The 18361-nt window shown below is 44.5% G+C and overlaps 1 protein-coding gene across 1 annotated transcript in view; it reads left to right on the top strand.

The window, feature by feature from the left end:
* The window catches only part of sema5ba (sema domain, seven thrombospondin repeats (type 1 and type 1-like), transmembrane domain (TM) and short cytoplasmic domain, (semaphorin) 5Ba), a 227296-nt gene that overhangs the window by 53434 nt on the left and 155501 nt on the right, over nucleotides 1–18361 (top strand). Inside the window, exon 2 of the mRNA XM_079518685.1 lies at nucleotides 6235–6320. The gene's annotated coding sequence lies outside the window, so the exon portion shown is untranslated. The remainder of the gene's footprint in view (nucleotides 1–6234; nucleotides 6321–18361) is intronic.

Below are 18361 nucleotides of genomic sequence, written 5' to 3'. Positions count from 1 at the left end.
TCTATACCTGTGTTTGTCGCCCATATTGGTGCTGCATGCTTCAAAACCCCAGCCTCTTTAGCAGAGAATCCCCGCAGTGGCACTCTGTCTCTTTTTTTTCACACTTGGGCTATATTTAGTATACTGTATACTAGTGTATACTGTATCTGACTGATATGCATGCATGGCATGGACGCTGAGTGGTTGTAGCGCAAAACATTGTTGAGTTGTTTTATTGCTTAAGTAAAGCAGGCATAGCCAATGAACATCTGCAGTTAAGTATGGCTAAAGGGATAATATCTGCCTAGGTGGTCATAATTCACAGACAGGGGGTTTAACCATGCACCGACGCGAAGCGGAGGTGGTTAATCGCCCTGAAGGTGAATTATATCCCGACAATGACCACCTAGGCAGATATTATCCCGCTTATTACATGGCTACTTAATACATAAATGAATAAATTGACCCAAAACGCAACAAAACAAGATATTTCCTTGCTTGCGGTGTAATGAAAGTGTTCCATAAGTGTCGCGCTGGCCGGTGTCTGCCCGCAGCTGCAGCACTGTCGGAAAAAAAACAAGGAAGTGAGTCGATCAAATAGAATCCATTTTCGGGTATACGCTATACGGCTTTGTCTATTTCTCGCTCGAATGTTTTCAAAAACATTTTTGAGAGCTGTAAATGATGTTTAGCTGTAAATGACATTGTGTGTGTGTGTTTGTTGGAAACAGCAGTAAATCAAGTGGGGACACAGCAGGTGCTCCGAGGGTTTGATTATAGGCATCGGTCTGTTATAGAGCGGAGCGGTCTGTTATCGAGAAATAACACACGGCTGAATTATGCGATTGACCAATCAGAATCAAGCATTCAACCAAGCCATGTAATAAATAATGTAACATTATAATATATAAGAAATGTGTACTTGAAAGATACTCTCCATACTGTAAATAAAAGTTCTGTACTAAAGCCTTGGGATTATAACCTACAGGCAACAATTGATCCCCGCAGCAGCTCTCTTTGGCATTTCTATGCATTTTATGAGAGGCATGGGCTAAAATCACGTAAGAGGGCATTTTCGGACGAAAATAGCAGATCTACAAGCTCACAACGTGTCGCAGCGCGACGCGTTGAGATCTTGTAGATCAGCTATTTTCGGACGAAAATAGCAGATCTACAAGCTCACAACGTGTCGCAGCGCGACGCGTTGAGATCTTGTAGATCAGCTATTTTCGGGACGCAACCCTGCACTCTTTATCTACTGGAGATGCGCCCGAGACTGACATTTTGTTGGGACTCCCGTGGGTCACGGGATTCCCGCAGGATTCCCACGGGATGGGATTAATATTTGTATTAATCCTGTGATCGGGACGGGACGGGAATGAAAGTCAACAGGAGCGTGCAGGAGCGTGAATGACATTTTCAACTGGTCGCGCTGCCAACCAAAAGAACAGAAGCGCCCATCTTTGTTGTAGTCATCTTTCAGTGAGCCAACACTCTTTTGACTTGCGTCAGCAAGTCAAAAGAGTGTTGGCTCACTGAAAGAACTACATACCCCAGCAGTGCTAATGCTTCTAGGCTCCGCTCCAACCGGGAGAGGATGAAAACTTCCTTCATGCAATCCAGTGGACGTTTCATAAAGTTTAATATGAAGACATCGCAGTGCAGCCGTGCACGATTCTGCATCGCGCCGGTGATGTGATATAATCGATTATTTATAGCCAGATCATCCTGATGCATTTGTTTCCCCTGGCAGTGGCAACGTTGCAACTTGCAATTGTCATGCTACGTTAGCTACATGCTAACGCTGTTACTGTTGGCACTTGCTTGGCTCCCTGAACAGCTGTCTGAGGCTGAGCGAATGTTCGTCATCATCGTCTCCCTTCTTTCTCCCAAACGAGTCCCATACACCAGTGGTTCCCAAACATTTTCATGTCAAGGACCCCTAAATCAACATTTATTAGCCCGTGGACCCCCATTTGAAAAGATGCCAGGGACCCCCATAAGAGAAGATCTGTATTACGTTTATTACTGTGTGTAAAAAATATTTATATTATGTTTTTATTGGCTATTATATATCTCAACAATTAGCTCTTCGCTAAGTCCCACCCAAGCCCGTTCTTGGCCAATGCCACGTTAGCGACGGTTACTATGTTAGGATCCTGGTCACGCTTTCAATGCTGGTCAAAATGTTTAAGCAGTGTCAATAAATATATTTGCTGTACAGCATGTGTGGACCTCAGAAAGAGGGTTTGTTTTCTTACCTTGTTGTGAGCAAACTAGTCCATTCCATGAATTATTTCGCTCCGTTGTGCAGTTTAATAGTACATATTAGAAATAAAAATAGGCTCTCATTGACTTCCATTGTAACGGGGAAACAGCTCTCAAAGTCACTCTTTTAGAACACTAAGCTGATTCTGACCGTTTATGACATCAGGAAAACTCATGCGGTTATATTTTTAATAAAAAATTTCAAGGTTGTCTTGTTTTTGTTTTGACTTCAGTGTTGCCACATTGTGTGAGAGAAATAAGCCAACCCACCTCCAAAAACAAGCCAACTCTTAAAGCCAAATCAAGAAAAACAAGCCAAAACAAACACAATAATATGACCATATATAATCATAATAAAAAGATTGTATGCATTTATCATTATAAATACTATGTAGGCATATGTCTATGATAATTCATGTTTTGGTAATGTATTACATACACTAATTATTAGCCTTAAGCCAAAAGTAGCGGGAAATAAGCAGACCTGGCAACCCTGACAAGTTTGTGTGGTAAGAAGTTCCGGTTTGCCTACAAAACGATCTGATTGGTCCAAATCTGTACACCCACTTCTGAAGTAGCCTCGGTCTCAGGCCGTTGGATGTAAACATTAAACAAATGTATTTGATCTCGTCCACTTGTCGCAAACACCATACACAATTTTGGACGTGTTTGAGGGAGACACTTTAGGAGAAATGTCTGGGACTGCAGCTGGGTGCATCTCAAACAGCATGGCGACTTGTTTACAAACGAGAGTTGGGAACACCAGAACCGCTTCACACCAAAATAGTTACTTTATAAATCTATCAAAAGACGAAAATAAAACGAGTTTTCCTGATGTCATAAACTGATTCATGGAATGGACTAGTTTGCTCATAACAAGGTAAGAAAACAAACCATCTTTCTGAGGTCCACACATGCTGTACAGCAAATATATTTATTGACACTGCTGAAACATTTTGACCAGCATTGAAAGCGTGACCAGGATCCTAACATAGTAACCGTCGCTAACGTGGTATTGGCCAAGAACGGGCTTGGGTGGGACTTAGCGAAGAGTGAATTGACAAAGCACTTGTCAACAGTCAGAACTGTTCTTGGTTTTGTTTTAATATTGATATGAATAGGATATACTGTATTTGGTAGTCAAAGTTTTTATTGGTAGGCTATCTGTCTTGAGAATCAGGAAGAGATAGATAGATGGATAGATGGATAGATATAGAATAACCTTTCCTAAAAATAAAAAAAAAGAAGAAAAACAGGATGGGAGCGGGAGTAATTTCGAGTGGGAGCGGGATGGGATCAGGAGTCATTCTACAGGAGTGGGACAGGATGGGATTTTGTTTTTTACTCTGGCCCAGAATTGGGACAGGACAGGATTTTTTCTGCAGGAGTGGGATGGGACAGGAGTGAAAATCCACTCCCGTGTCAGTCTCTACTACGTGTGTATACGACATGGATTTTGAAACAAAATTTGTTCAACGCCAAAATGCTGTGTTCAAGTTCAGGAGACTTCGGGGAAGAAAAAAGCTATTCCCCTGAATGCTGCCTCCCTTCCGTCATGTGGCATGGAAAGGAAAGGAGTGGCATTTGCATATCCTTTCACCGTAGCAGTAAATGCTGCATTTGTGGTCTGGAAAGGGCAGTTGTTTTACAGACAATGAATGATTTTTTATGAATGAATTGTATTTGTATAGCACCTTTCCAAACATATAGTTACAAAGTGCTTTACAGACAGGTTATAAAACAGGAATCATAAAAACATCAAAACAACAAAACATCAAAACATCAGAAACAATGAAATATGAAGAAAATAACAGGTCAATAAAACAATTCAAAACAATATTAGGAAAAACACTTGGCATATAGATGTGTTTTTAAAAGCGTTTTAAAAGAAGACACTGATTCTGCTAACCTAAGAGCCAGTGGCAGAGAGTTCCAGAGCAAAGGTGCCCGAGCCGCAAAGGCCCGGTCACCCCGAGTGACCAGACGTGTTGCAGGAGGGACTAGGAGGGCCCTATCCGAAGATAGGGCCCCCACAAGTCCCTGTGTGTGGTGGTGGAGAGAGAAAAAAAAGGAAATGGCTGAAATATCACGGCAATTCCCGCCGTGGGAGGGATGGATATAGTGCGAACCACTCTGAGGTTGCCGTAGAAACCGCGAGCCAGGGCTATTTGTTCCAATTTGCTCGTGTTGTGTATCGAGATCAAACAAGGCCCTGCAACCCCAAAGTGCTCTCGTATACGCATATTAGCGCCGTCCACGTTTGATTTAGCCCCATAGCTGAGGTATATAAATTAATTTGATTTATATCCCTACATTCATAAATTCAATTTGGAAACATTTAAGCCTCTTGTTTGTTTTCTTCTGTTCTTCGGCACGTTTAATTCAAATAGCTATAGGGGGGCTGACATGTGAGACTTAACCCATTTAGGCCTGACGTCGAAATAAAAAAGTGTTTTTTTTCTGAAAAACCTCATGTTTCTGTATCAGTGGTTCTCAATATTTCATGTCAAGGAACCATATGCCTCCGTCCCCCCCATCTGAAAATATGTTGTTCCAGGGACCTCCCCAGAAGCAAAGATTTGAGTTAAAATGTTAACTCTGTAATAATATATATTCAAAGATTTGAGGCACATTTTCATGATTTTTCAAAAATAGCAGACCTACAAGTTCAAGAGCTTGTAGATCTGCTATTTTTCAATAGTTAAAGTATAACATAATGGTTTAAAACACCAAAAGGGGTTCCCGCCCAAAATAGGTTAATGCAGTTTGTGGTTTTGTATAGGGGTGAGAAAAGGCCCCCAGGCTGTTTGATGTAGTGGAGTTTTAGTGGTGGGGGGTTCGACTGTTACCTCCTCTCTCTCTCTCTCTCTCTCTCTCTCTCTCTCTCTCTCTCTGTCTTCCTCCTCCCCAGCTCCATGAAGGGTTGCTTTATATTACTGTATATAGGCAGTGGTGGAAAGTAACTAAGTACATGTACTCAAGTACTGTACTTTAGTACAATTCTGAGGTACTTTTCTGAGTATACTTTTCTATATTAGTTAGTTAAACTTTGGCTATTTGAAAATGGCTGATCTACAAGCAGTTGCATCGCGATCTGTTATTTTCAAAATATTATTTTATAAATCTTTTCAGGCCTCAAAAAGGCTCGAACAAGTGGCTAAACATGTATTTAGCCACTTTGTTCGAATGCCCCCACCCATCATGTCAAAAATAGCTAAAATCATTAAAACGAAAGAAAGCATGCAACCTCTTTTACTTTCTCTAATAACCTAAAACGTGAACCTTGGTTGAAAAACCTTGGTTGTCCTTTAAATTGTGGTTACTTTGTCCACACTGGTTTGTAGGCCATTCCTGCGCCGCCCTCCTGCACTCGCCATTGAAAAGTTTGGCGGTTTGTTTACGAGAGTGGGAGCAGCTCTTTGTGGCACTCACACACACACACACACACACTCACACTCACACACACACACACACACACACACACACCACTTATGGTGAGAAGACCAACAACAGTGAAAGACTCCCCCCCCCCCCCCCCCCCCCTCTCTCTCTCTCTCTGTGTTGATTTGGTCAAACTATGACGAAAAATGTTCGTCGTCGACTACCTTTTTTCACTGACATAAACTAAATGGACACTAAATAAGAGGGAAAACTAAGACTAAATATATTGACAATTCCGTCAACAAATAAAAACTAGACTAAAATGTTTGGAAGGGACTAGTGGACAAAGAGATCCAATATAAGTCATTTTACACTTTGGGTGTAAAATGGGTTGGGTTGCATGGTGAAAATAGCTGCGACGCGTTGTGGGCTTGTAGATCGGCTATTTTCAGCAAGTGTAAAAACAGTCATTACGACGACATCGAGGCCCGCCACAATACTTTTCAGTCGACTGAATCAACTGTAGATTTAGTCGGCTAAACTCTTGTGTCTAATGTGACTAAAACTAAATGAAAACTCTCTCTCTCTCTGTCTCTCTCTCTCCAGAAGCAGTGTTTAAAGGGATAGGCGTTGTCGTCGTCAGGCCCATCCTTGCAACCAGAGGATGCTGGGCCAGTGATGCCTACTAGGTGGTGAGTACTCACTTCCTGTTTCCTTGCATACGCTAACGGCGACGGTGGCTCAGGGGTAGAGTGGCTGGATGGTCACCGCAAGGTTGCCAGTTCGAACCCTGTGGGCTCCCCCAGAGTTAGTGTCGAAGTGTCCTTGAGCAAGACTCTGAATTAACCCTAATTGTCTCCACCAGGCCGAAGGCATGGGGAGAGAGTATGTTTTGCACTCCGTCCGTCCGTCCGTGTGTGTGTGTGTGTCCGTCCGTCCTTCCGTCTGTGAACAGCTAATCTCCGGCACCGTTAACCCGGTCGATGCCAAATTTTGCACACACACTCCCTGGATGCCAACGATGAACCTCTGCCCCAAAATTTCCAGAACGGCCTGTTATAGCGCCACCAGGAGGCCGCTTTGTGCAAAACAAGTTTTTGGACAGTACACCTACAGATTTTGTCCAAAAATCACGCAAATTGGTACACAATCTCTCTAGAGCCATTCAACGAAACGGGTCTTTCAGATTTCTCAGACTCCATCCTGATTGGCTAAGATTGGCTTCCAAAGTTCGCAGGAGTGCTCAGTTTCAAACAAAATGCTGCAAATCATGAACACATCGTGTGATTTCCGTGAAAGTGTGCACGCACATTCCCACTAGGCCGAGGAGGAAATGCCTTTTCAACTCAGCCTCATGGTGGCGCTATAACTGGCCGAAAAGTGTTTTTACCTCTAACTGCACGGATCTGTGGATAACTCAAGGAAAAACCTTTGCCTGGAATTTTTCACATCTGCTCTTTATAGCGCCACCAGGAGGCCTACATATGTAAAACACATTTTCTAATATTACTCCTTCAGATTTTATCCAAATTTCACGCAAATCGGTACACATGCTCTCATAATCCACCCTCATTGGCTACGATTGGCTTCTAAACTTTTCAGGAGTAGCCCGCTTTCTACCCGCTTTGTACAAATCGCCACAACTACTCAACGTAGCGTCCGATTGTGGTGAAACTGTGCATGCATATTCCCACTAGGCTTTGGAAGAAATGCCACTTGACAGTTTTCAAATCAGCCTCATGGTGGCGCTACAACAGGCCAAGCCGCGTCACACACACACACACACACACGTTTATATTGCTCCTAAACATTTTGCCAAACATCACACACACTCCTATCCTCCTGGTGGAGACCTGTGCCCAGAAGGGCACTTTTTCTAGTTGCTCCTGATGTGCAGGTTGGTGCCTTGCATGGTTTCCGCCGCCATCGGTGTATGAATGGGTGAATGTAATGCACAATCTATGTAAAGCGCCTTGGATAAAGGCGCTATATAAATGCACCGTTTACCATTTAACTTGTTTTAACCACTGCCATGTGAGCTTTTCCATTGTCTATTTTCCACTATTTTGGAAAATGTATATTAAAAAAAAAATACCCCATAATAAGGACACCATGCATGGTTCAGGATGAAAGTGTTTAAATCCTTTCGATTCAAGCCCCCCCCCTCCCGTATTTCTACTTTTGCTACACAATGTACTATGATAAAGTTCCATAACGTCCACAGTACTCCACCACACTTTTCTCTTCTTTTCACTGCTTTAACACATGACTTTTTTCCCCCCCTCTCTCTCTCTCTCGTTTGTTTTGAAACCGTTCTTCAAATATCCTGCTGGTCCTACATACGCTATACATCTGTTAAACACCCCCCTCTCTCTCTCTCTCTCTCCATCTATTCCCCCTTCACTCTGTGGCCCCTGTAGTAAAAAGTGAGGCAGCCTTTTATGTGTAGGAAGCCTTTTATTCTGACTGAGAGTAGAAGTGAATTTGAAAAGCAGCACAATTGTGGCAACAGAGACGACGAGGAGGAGTGAGTGAGTGGGGACAAAAACAGGAGGAAGAGGAGGAAGACTGTGTGTGTGTGTGTGTGTGTGTGTGTGTGTGTGTGTGTGTGTGTGTGTGTGTGTGTGTGTGTGTGTGTGTGTGTGTGTGTGTGTGTGTGTGTGTGTGTGTGTGTGTGTGTGTGTGTGTGTGTGTGTGTGTGTGTGTGTGTGGGAGAGATTCTTCTTTCATACAGGCTGCTATTGGAGGCGTTTATTTACCCCTGCAGTGCTCTCTCTGTCGGTGTCTCTCTGTCTCTCTCTCTCTGTCGGTGTCTGTCTGTCTCTGTCGGTGTCTCTCTCTGTCTGTCTATCTCTCTCTGTCTCTGTCTGTGTCTCTGTCTGTGTCTCTTTCTCTCTGTCTGTCTGTCTGTCTGTCTGTCTGTCTGTCTGTCTGTCTGTCTGTCTGTCTGTCTGTCTGTCTGTCTGTCTGTCTGTCTGTCTGTCTGTCTGTCTGTCTGTCTCTCTCGCTCTCTCTCTCGCTCTCTCTCTCTCTCTCTCTCTCTCTCTCTCTCTCTCTGTGAATCGTTTCAGTGAAGAAACATCCCATTCCCTAATTGGGTCCTCTGTGGTGTAATGGTTGCTCAGATCGTTTGTGATGTCGTCATGTCGAGTCTACCTGCTGCTATATCGCCTCCGCCTTTATAACAAACAGGAGACACTGAGCTTGTGCAGATCAATAGGATCACAACCCTTTTTTTTCGCGCTGGATTCTAGTATCGTTCTACCCTTTAACCCGTTTTGGGCGGGAACACCCTTTTGGTGTTTTTAAGCATTATGTTATGCTTTAGCTGTTGAAAAATAGCAGATCTACAAGCTCGTAGCGCGGCACAGAGTGCCGCGCTACGAGCTTGTAGGTCTGCTATTTTTGGAAAATCGTGAAAATGTGGCGCAAATCTTTGAATATGTATTCTTTCAGAGCGAATGTTTTTAACTCAAATCTTTGCTTCGGGGAGGGTTCCTGGAACAACATATTTTCAGATGGGGGTCGGTGGCCAATTACATCATATTGTTGGGGGTCCTTGACATGAAAATGTTTGAGAACCACTGACGTAGAAACAGGTTTTTCAGAAAACTGTCATGATTTAGAAGACATTTGTAGAATCGTTGGGAAAAAATAGAGTCCGCAACACCGGTATGAAAAACTCAGCTCCACTGGTTTATTTATACAACGTTTCGATCACTAGGATCTTCTTCAGGAATGGATAGATTACTCAATTTTTTCCTCTTGTCCAGCACCTGGGCTAGAGTGGAGGTGCATGCTCTATTACCTTTATTTGTAGAATCTCGTTCCCAGGTCTAAACGGGTTAAAAAGTTTCCAATGCAACCCCACAAGACACAGACAGTCCATAATGAGCTGCCTGGATGGATTGTGAGACGCACACTGCAGTATCTATGTGATGTTGGGCTTTGTAATTGGAGCAAATCCCACTTTCCTCAGTCTGTTTCGTTGTTATGCAAGGAAGGAAGCAGTACGGTGTTAACTTTTAAAATGCACTCAGAAAAACAAAATGAATACAAATATCACCGCTGAGTGTTAACCCATTTAAACCTGACGACGATTCTAGTTTTTTTTTTCTGAAAAACCCATGTTTCTGTCAGTGGTGCTCAAATATTTTCATGTCAAGGACCCCCAAAAATATATGTAATTGGCTTCCAACCCCCATCTCAAAATATGTTGTTCCAAGGACCTCCCCAGAAGCAAAGATTTGAGTTAAAAATGTTCGATCTGAAAGAATATATATTCCAAATGTGCGCCACATTTTCACGATTTAAAAAAAATAGCAGACCTACAAGCTCGTAGCACGGCACCGAGTGCTGCGCTACGAGCTTGTAGGTCTGCTATTTTTCAACAGCTAAAGCATAACATAATACTTAAAAAACACCAAAGGGGGTTTCCCGCCCGAAATGGGTTAGAACGAAAATACGGTATGCACTGCACACAGCCGGAACGAATGCACACTTAGCTTAGTCTAACAACTGCTGTTCACTGCAAAGGCTATACAAACTCCCAAGAGAGAGCCACAGAGAAGCCAATTTATCACGAAAGCCATAGGACAGTTGTGTTATACAGTACATGCAATGAGGAGGGGGTATATTGTACATGTCAGTGTGTGTATATCTTATATCCCCGCAGGCCAGACGAGCCCTGCATGGATGGCATTGGTTTAACCCATTCACACGGGAACCCCTTTTGGTGTTAGCATTATGTTATGCTTTAGCTATTGAAAAATAGCAGATCTACAAGCTCGTAGCGCGCCACCGAGTGGCGCGCTACGAGCTTGTAGGTCTGCAATTTTTGAAAAATCGAAGAACGACTGACATAGAAACATAGCTTTTTCAGAAAACTGTCAGGATGTAGAAGACATTTTTAGAATCTGATCTCAGGTCAGAATGGGTTATACTATTCTGTTGCTCTATTCCCCTCCCTCCCTCCCCGCAGCGGGTCCACCTCTTCTTTCACTTATACTTTGCCTCGATTCAAATTCGTGGCCTAAATGTGTCCCCCCCCCCCCCCCCCCGTCCCTAATATGTGTGGTTGGAGTGTTGGACGGTGCAGCCAGGACCTTCCTTCTTCCGCCAGCTCATTTTAAAGAGGACTGTGCTTGTGTAATGTGTTTGCCTTATTGGTCGGGTTTGCTCCTGGAAGGAGAGCAGGGGGGGCCTCCAGTCACGGCCGGCATGTCCTCTCCCCTCTCCCCTCTCGCTCTTGCGTCGCTGCTGTTTGCTGATATTTGGTCGAGGATGACAATAAAGCCGGAAGAGAAAACACGACCCTTTCAACCCAAATGAGAGAGTGCGTGTGTGCGTGCGTGCATGTGTGCAAGAGAGAGAGAGAGAGAGAGAGAGAGACCTTTTAAAACAAGGACATGGGACTCATCCCTGGATGGTGGGTAGGGGGGGGGGGGGGGGGGGTGGGGGGGGGCTTCGCTTTAAAGCGTTTGGGTTTCGTGGCCCCTAGGGCCGAATTAAAGGGAGCGTCATTATCCCTGGCAAATTACCACGCCGCCTTTGTGGTCCTTGCCACGGTACATTAGGGTGCCTTTAAAAAACGTGGCTGAGCTATGCCCATTCAGCGCACAAAGGGAGAGGGGCCTACTGGCAGATCCTTGGCCGGACTCACAGAGGAGGCATTCACACCAACACCACACACTGCCTTGCATGGCTGGGGGGTGTATGGGGAGGGGGTGGGGACGGAGGAGGAGGAGGAGGAGAGGGTCTTCTTCTAACCCACTTAGGCCCGACGTCGAAATTTAAAAAATGTCTTCTAAAGTTTTCTGAAATACCTATGTTTCTGTATCAGTGGTGCTCAATATTTCATGTCAAGGACCCCCAAAAATGTATTGTAATGGCTGCCGACCCCCCCCCCCCCCCATCTGAAAATATGTTGTTCCAGGGACACCACCCCCAGAAGCAAAGATTTGAGTTAAAAAACGTTCGCTCTGAAAGAATTATATATTCAAAGATTTGTGCCGCATTTTCACGATTAAAAATAAATAAATAGCAGACCTACAAGCTCGTAGCGCGGCACTCGGTGCCGCGATATGAGCTTGTAGATCTGCTATTTTTCAATAGCTAAAGTATAACATAATGCTTTAAAACACCAAAAGGGGTTCCTCCCGTCCAGAATGGGCTAAGATGAGTCAAAAAAAGAGAAAAACAAACCGCATCTCAGATGCTGGCCCATGCCTCATGTGACATGCCTGAGAAAGAAGATGTCATCGGCCGCCATATAGCCCCTGCATCCGGCTTAGTTTGAGCAACAAACTCGGGTTTCGCTAAAACGCCTTTTGGATCTGATTGATGAGACCCACTGATGGAGGGCGGGTGAACATTGTGGTATAGTCATTGTAAGGCTGTAGCTCAGTTGTTCCACTTCCGCATGCTGTTCACTGAGACGTTGAATTATTTTCTCTACGCACAATGGGTAAATTAACCCCCTATTTCGGCAACACAGGCTAGACTCTTCTAGCCTATGTATAGTCTCGTTGCATTTGGCTGAAAATGATAATTCTTCTAATTGATTATGGCAAATAATCACAGAATGTCACTGCACTGAGAGACACGCAGCTGCTGTATACTCCCACAGCTGCTCTATACATCTCCTTCAGTGGCGTGCACAGATAGACACTAGGGCGTGCTAGAGCACCCCCTGCCCTTTTGGCAATGTGCCCTTTTGAAAAAATAAATAATAACTTTTTATTTTTTTTGGTACAGTGTACACTGTACAGTATGTCTACCATGGTGACATTGATCAATTCTTTATATAAAAAAAAGCTTCTAATATATTATTTAGGCCCCAAAATCTATAAATCTCACTATAAGGCAACCGGCCGGTTCCACACGCTGCACAAGGTGCCCTTTTTTCACTTGAGCACCTGCCCCTCTAAATGTCTGTGCACGCCACTGATCTCCTTACAACAGTGGTTTACTGGATTTTGCCGTTTGTGCTAAATAACACCATAAAAGCGCCATCACCCTTTTCATGTCACGCACCCCCTAGAAGGCGTTTCGCGCACCACAAGGGGTGCACGCACCACAGTTTGGGAACCCCTGGGCTAGAGGCTGCCTCTGAGATGCACCAGACTGGCCTGCCATAATAGAGCGTCGCAGTCCCGCCCCCTACCATGGACCAGGAAATTATTCTCCGTTCATTTTCCTCATAGACATTTCAGAAAGTATTTATTTAAAGACGTTTACGCCACGGACAAAGCCAACTGGAGTCGTGACAAATCATGACAACAAACACACTTTTTTGGGCCGAACAAATAATTAGAAAGAAGAAAAAAACGGCAGGTTACAACACTCTTTTTTGTTGTTTTTCTTCTTTGTAATTATTTGTTTGGTCCAAAATATTGTTTGTGTTGTCATGAGTTGTCACGACTCGAGTTGGGTTTGTCCGCGGCGTAACCGTCTTTAAATAAATACTTTTTGAAATGTCTATGGGAAAAATGCATTGGGATTCATTTCCTGGTCCATGGTAGGAGGCGGGACTGCGGCGCTCTATAGGCTATAGAGGCACGGTTGGATCTCCCTTCTGCAAAGACTGAGTTATATTTGGTTGCACATTATTATGTCACGCACAGAAAATAGCCACACTCTGCTAAGCTCATAACATGTTGCGCTTGTAGATCTGCTATTTTCCAGCGAGTGCACGACACGAGTGCACAGCTAAGTTGAAATCAGACGTAAGCCTTTCCTGTGTTGTTATAGAGCGTCGCAGTCCCGCCCCCTTTCATGACGACGCCAGGCCCAGGAAATGAATCCGCAATGCATTTTTCCCATAGACATTTCAAAAAGTATTTATTTAAAGACCTTTTTAAGCGTTGCACGAAGCCAACTCGAGTCGTGACAAATCATGACAACAAACACAATATTTTGAACCAAAGAAATAATTACAAAGAAGAAAAAATGTTTTGTTGTTTTTCTTCTTTGTAATTATTTATTTGGTTCAAAAGTGTCGTAACCTGCCGTTGTCTTCCTCTTTCTAATTATTTGTTCGGCCCAAAACATTGTGTTTCTTATTGTCACGACAAGAGTTGGCTTTGTCCGCGGCGTAAACGTCTTTAAATAATAATCATTTTTGAAATGTCTGAGTAAAATGAACAGGGAATCATTTCCTGGGCCCTGGTAGGGGGTGGGACTGCGATGCTCTATACCTATAGAGCTGATTTTTGGGGCCGAAAAAATAATTAGAAGGAAGAAAAGAACGGCACTTTTTTGTTGTTTTTCTTCTTTGTAATTATTTGTTTGGTCCAAAATATTGTTTGTGTTGTCATGAGTTGTCACGACTCGAGTTGGCTTTGTCCGCGGCGTAACCGTCTTTAAATAAATACTTTAAGAAATGTCTATGGGAAAAATGCATTGGGATTCATTTCCTGGTCCATGGTAGGGGGGCGGGACTGCGACGCTCTATACCTATAGGGGCAATGTGAGTAGGTAGCATTGTTCAGGGAGCATAATACAGAATAGGCCTATCTCACAGCCCCCTTTCCACGCCCCCTTCCGGTAGATAGTGGTGTCATTTAACATTAGCATTTACACGTTCTTTTCTCTGGAGAATCTAAGTACATTTCCTAATGTAAAAATGTGACAGACCAATATTATTATGAAGCAAACAAGATGGTAAATCAGCTCGAACAGATAGAACAAACCTTACCTTGAGAAAACAAAAGTTGTAGACTTCTTAAATTACCTCTGTTAACATGTAGCGTCTATGGAGTGACGTCACGCTATCACCACTAGCCCCGAAAGGGGGCGTATTAAGGGGGCGGGGAAATTCTGTGAGATAGGCCTATTGTGGGTGCAAAGTGTTTGCCCGGCCCCTGCATCGGTTACTGCTCCAGTGGTTATGGGGGTCAACTGAGATGACTGGACCTTGCAGTTAAGTCCACGCCTCCTTTTGTCCCCCCGCTATTGAGTGACAGAGCTCTCAATAGTAAAGTTTTCTTCTTTCTTTCATTTGTTAGGATTTTTCCAACCAATACAGAGGTTTTGCTGCACCACATATAGAAAGATTTCCAAGACAATTTATATAACGTGTAAATGTTTTGTATAGGATTCAAGGTCTCGTCTAAAATGTTTTATTGGTCATACTTGATGTACGGTTCGACACCGGCGCTGATACTCACGTCCTCGCATCGCTCTGCAACCTTAAACTCCCCGGAGAAACATAAATAATAAAGGCACAGGCAAAGGTATTGCACGCACGCACGCACACACACACACACGCACGCACGCACACACGCGCACACACGCACTCCGTAAATACCACGAGTGCAGCAGAACATTTGTTCCCTGGCGCGTCGCCAGTATTTATCATCTAATCAACTGGAGGCTTTACCTTCTGCGATTGATGGCTTCTTCATTTTATTTTCCCTTTCCCTCTCTGCAAGGAGGGCCCGTGGGGAGATTTCATTACTCCCGTAACGTTGTTTCCCCTTAGTTTTATGAACTCAATTCCTCTACCGAGGAAGATGAAGAAAGAGAGGGAGGGGGAGGGGGGGGGGGGGGGCTTTTGTTCAGGGGCCATGCTGGAGACACTGAGCCCCGTAAATACTGTGCTGATCTTTGGATCATTAAGCTGTGAGCCTTGGGTCGTTTGGTTCTTTATCACCCCGGCCGGGGGGGATCTCAGGCCGTATCGTAACGGGGGCTAACTGGCTAATGATTAGCTGTCGTCAACGAGCCTCCGCAATGGACCAAGCTGCTGCTGCTGACTAGCCGAAAGGGAGGAGGGCTATGAAAACATATAAATCAGCCTTCAAATACTGTGACCTCAAAGCTTTTTGGTCTGGTTTGTGTGTGTGCACTGCAGCAGGACACAGGGCTGGTTAAACATGTTGCTGATGTCTACATTTGAAGCCACATCATGGCCCTGCACTTAACCACACTAACCCTAGCGTCCCTATACTCTGGGGACAAACATTCAGCTCCAAATTGGAGTTCCACCACAAGCTCACAATGCATTGCATCGTCATACAGTACGTTGTGATTTTTATCCGCCAGATTACGTCTTATACGTTTCCATTTACTGCCCTAAACAAACATGAAAGTCCTGATAGACTTGGCTGGCAACCGGTTATTTTTGAGGGGTTATTTTCAGATGGGGGTCAGTGGCCAAATACAGATAATTCTTGGGGTCCACTGATATAGAAACACGAGTTTTTTTCTGGATTTTTTTTTTTTTAAATTTCGACGTCAGGCCTATGGGTTAAGCGTCCATAGACTTGGCTGACCACATGACCTATAGTTTGGGGGAAGCCATGCCATTGGAGGGGCTAGCCTATAGCGCCATTCAAAAAGGAAAGGGGACCTATTGCCCCTGGGGGTCAACGGAGTATACAGAGTTTAGGTAACCTTGTTCCCAGCCTTTTCTCATCCTACAAGGAGGAAAAGCCTAGTAACCAACTATAGCTGAAAAGTGACCCATTACAACGTTCCATTGTGTGTATACTTCCCCCGAAAGCTGTCTTTTTGTGACAACAGGGTTTTTTTTCATGCCCGTGGAATGTTGTAACTTCCACTTTAGACACATTCAAGCAGCCGTTCGTCCAGCCCCGACGTAGGGTTTGTGGTTTTCGAGGTTTAAGAGTTTGTGTTCACACACAGTCGGAACTGGCTAAACAGTTGTTGATTGTAGACCTACACTTGGAAGCCACAGGACCCTGTACTTAAAACGTTGTCACGCACTCCCACCTAATTGCTCTACATCAGACGATGTGGAGCTCTGCGTGCGTGCGTGCGTGCGTGCGTGCGTGCGTGCGTGCGTGCGTGCGTGCGTGCGTGCGTGCGTGCGTGCGTGCGTGCGACAAACAGTATTTGTTGCCTCTATACCTCTGATAGTGGGCTATACCGGTAAATATATTGCCCGAGTCTCTAAACAGTCATGTATGAGGCTGAGGGGGGAGATAAGGATTGTTTATCTGGAGAGAAAGAAAGAACCTTTGTTTTGGATAATGATCATCCTTTCCCGATCTATCCTAGAAGCCCACTTTCATGTCTGCTCGACCCGAGTCCGTTGTGCTAAGTGATACACCTCAATAGCGAAGAATAAAAAATAATGACGATAACGGTCTTCCCGCTTTAAGAAGACGAGTTTGAGCCAAAGAGAATATATTAGATCAACTTCTCAGATGTCCGTAGTGAACTCGACTACTACTACTACTTTGAACCTTTCCAAAAACCCCAGTACAGTCAGGGATTTGTCAGCGTTCGATCGTGTCGGATATACACAGCGAACACCCCCACCACCTTGCTTGAACCTCACCTCCAAAAGCTAGAACTCGTCTTGCACGGCCCATGCATGCGGCCCTCCTGGTGCGTGGGAATGTGTGGGAAAAACCCACACCGAAACCGCCAGGGCCTGTCGGGTTGTCAATTCTTGGCTGTATTGGACTGCTTAAATCATTCAGCTGAGGATTAGAGGGGACTGTGTTTTCTAATTATAGACCTGGCCCCTGGTACGTTTCTCTCGTAAGTGTGGTCGAAACTAACCCAACATAGGCTGTCAGCCAAGCCGGCTCTCTCGCTCGCTCACGGGCTAACATTCTCTCCGTTTCCACATTTTCACACGTTTAGTATGTTGTCATTTCCCCCTCTTGTCCCGCACTCTATCTTTTCAGCCACTCCTTCTCTCTCTCTCCTTTGTCTTCTTCGGTCTCTTCTCTTCCTATAATTCCTCGACGCATTCACAGAGCGAACTCGGAACAACAAAGACTTTTTTTCATTTGGCTTAAATAAACCCCAATGAGGTTGCTGTCAAAATAAATCACTTCCTGTATCAAGGAGGAAGCATTGACTGAAAAGATAGTTTTTCGTATTCTGTTTTTTTTTCTCCTCGTCTACTACGCCCTCCAGAACACTATCAATCAGTTTGCCTTTCACATCTTTTCAACCCTGGCAGAACAATGCCTTCGATTAACCTCTGAGAAGAACCCCATTAGCCATTACCATCACAAAGGTGTTTATATGACACATTCACTTTAGGGCCTTTTGTTGCAAAGGAAACTTAGTTGAAAGGACCATGTTAATAAGCATAATAAACCGTTGAAAGGGAAAAGATAATAATAGGGAATGATGGCTGCCAATCATAAATGAGGCATCAAAGCTTAACGGCTGACTGGATGAGTGTCTTTGCGTTTCAGTAAGACGTGATGCATTTATTTTCTTTTTTTAAAGTTATGTTTGGAGCATTTCTTTTGAGTGGTGCAAACCTCTTCCTATACGGAGCTTGGTGTGTCTCTGGCTGGCTGTGTCTGTCCGAGCACGAAAATAGCGTTTGGTTGGTTTTCAAGTGTCACTGTTGGTGGAGCCAACACACACACATTAACTGTATATATGATTCATATGATATATTATTCTGGGTGTGACAGTACAGTACAGTGACAGTAAAATACAGTACAGTACAGTAGAGGGACCCCCACATGGTAACTCTGTCACTCTCTCCGTTTCGGAGGCGCGGCGGCTCGCCGGAACCGGCCCGACCCCCTGGGCTCATTCCTGGGGGTCTGGATGTTCCGGGGACCCCCCGGGGACCCCCACACGGTAACTCTGTCATTTCTCGACCGTTTCTGGGGCCGGCACCCTGGGTTCGTTCCTGTGGGTCTGAAAGTTCCGGGGACCCCCTGGGGACCCCCACACGGAGTTGCACCACTCACTTCACACAGGTGTGATTTTGAGTCTTCATTTGAGA

The sequence above is a fragment of the Electrona antarctica genome (assembly GCF_951216825.1).
Source record: "Electrona antarctica genome assembly, chromosome: 13".
NCBI lineage: Eukaryota > Metazoa > Chordata > Actinopteri > Myctophiformes > Myctophidae > Electrona > Electrona antarctica.
Note: the sequence above shows the minus strand (reverse complement) of the source record. Positions and strands in the feature narration are given on the sequence as shown.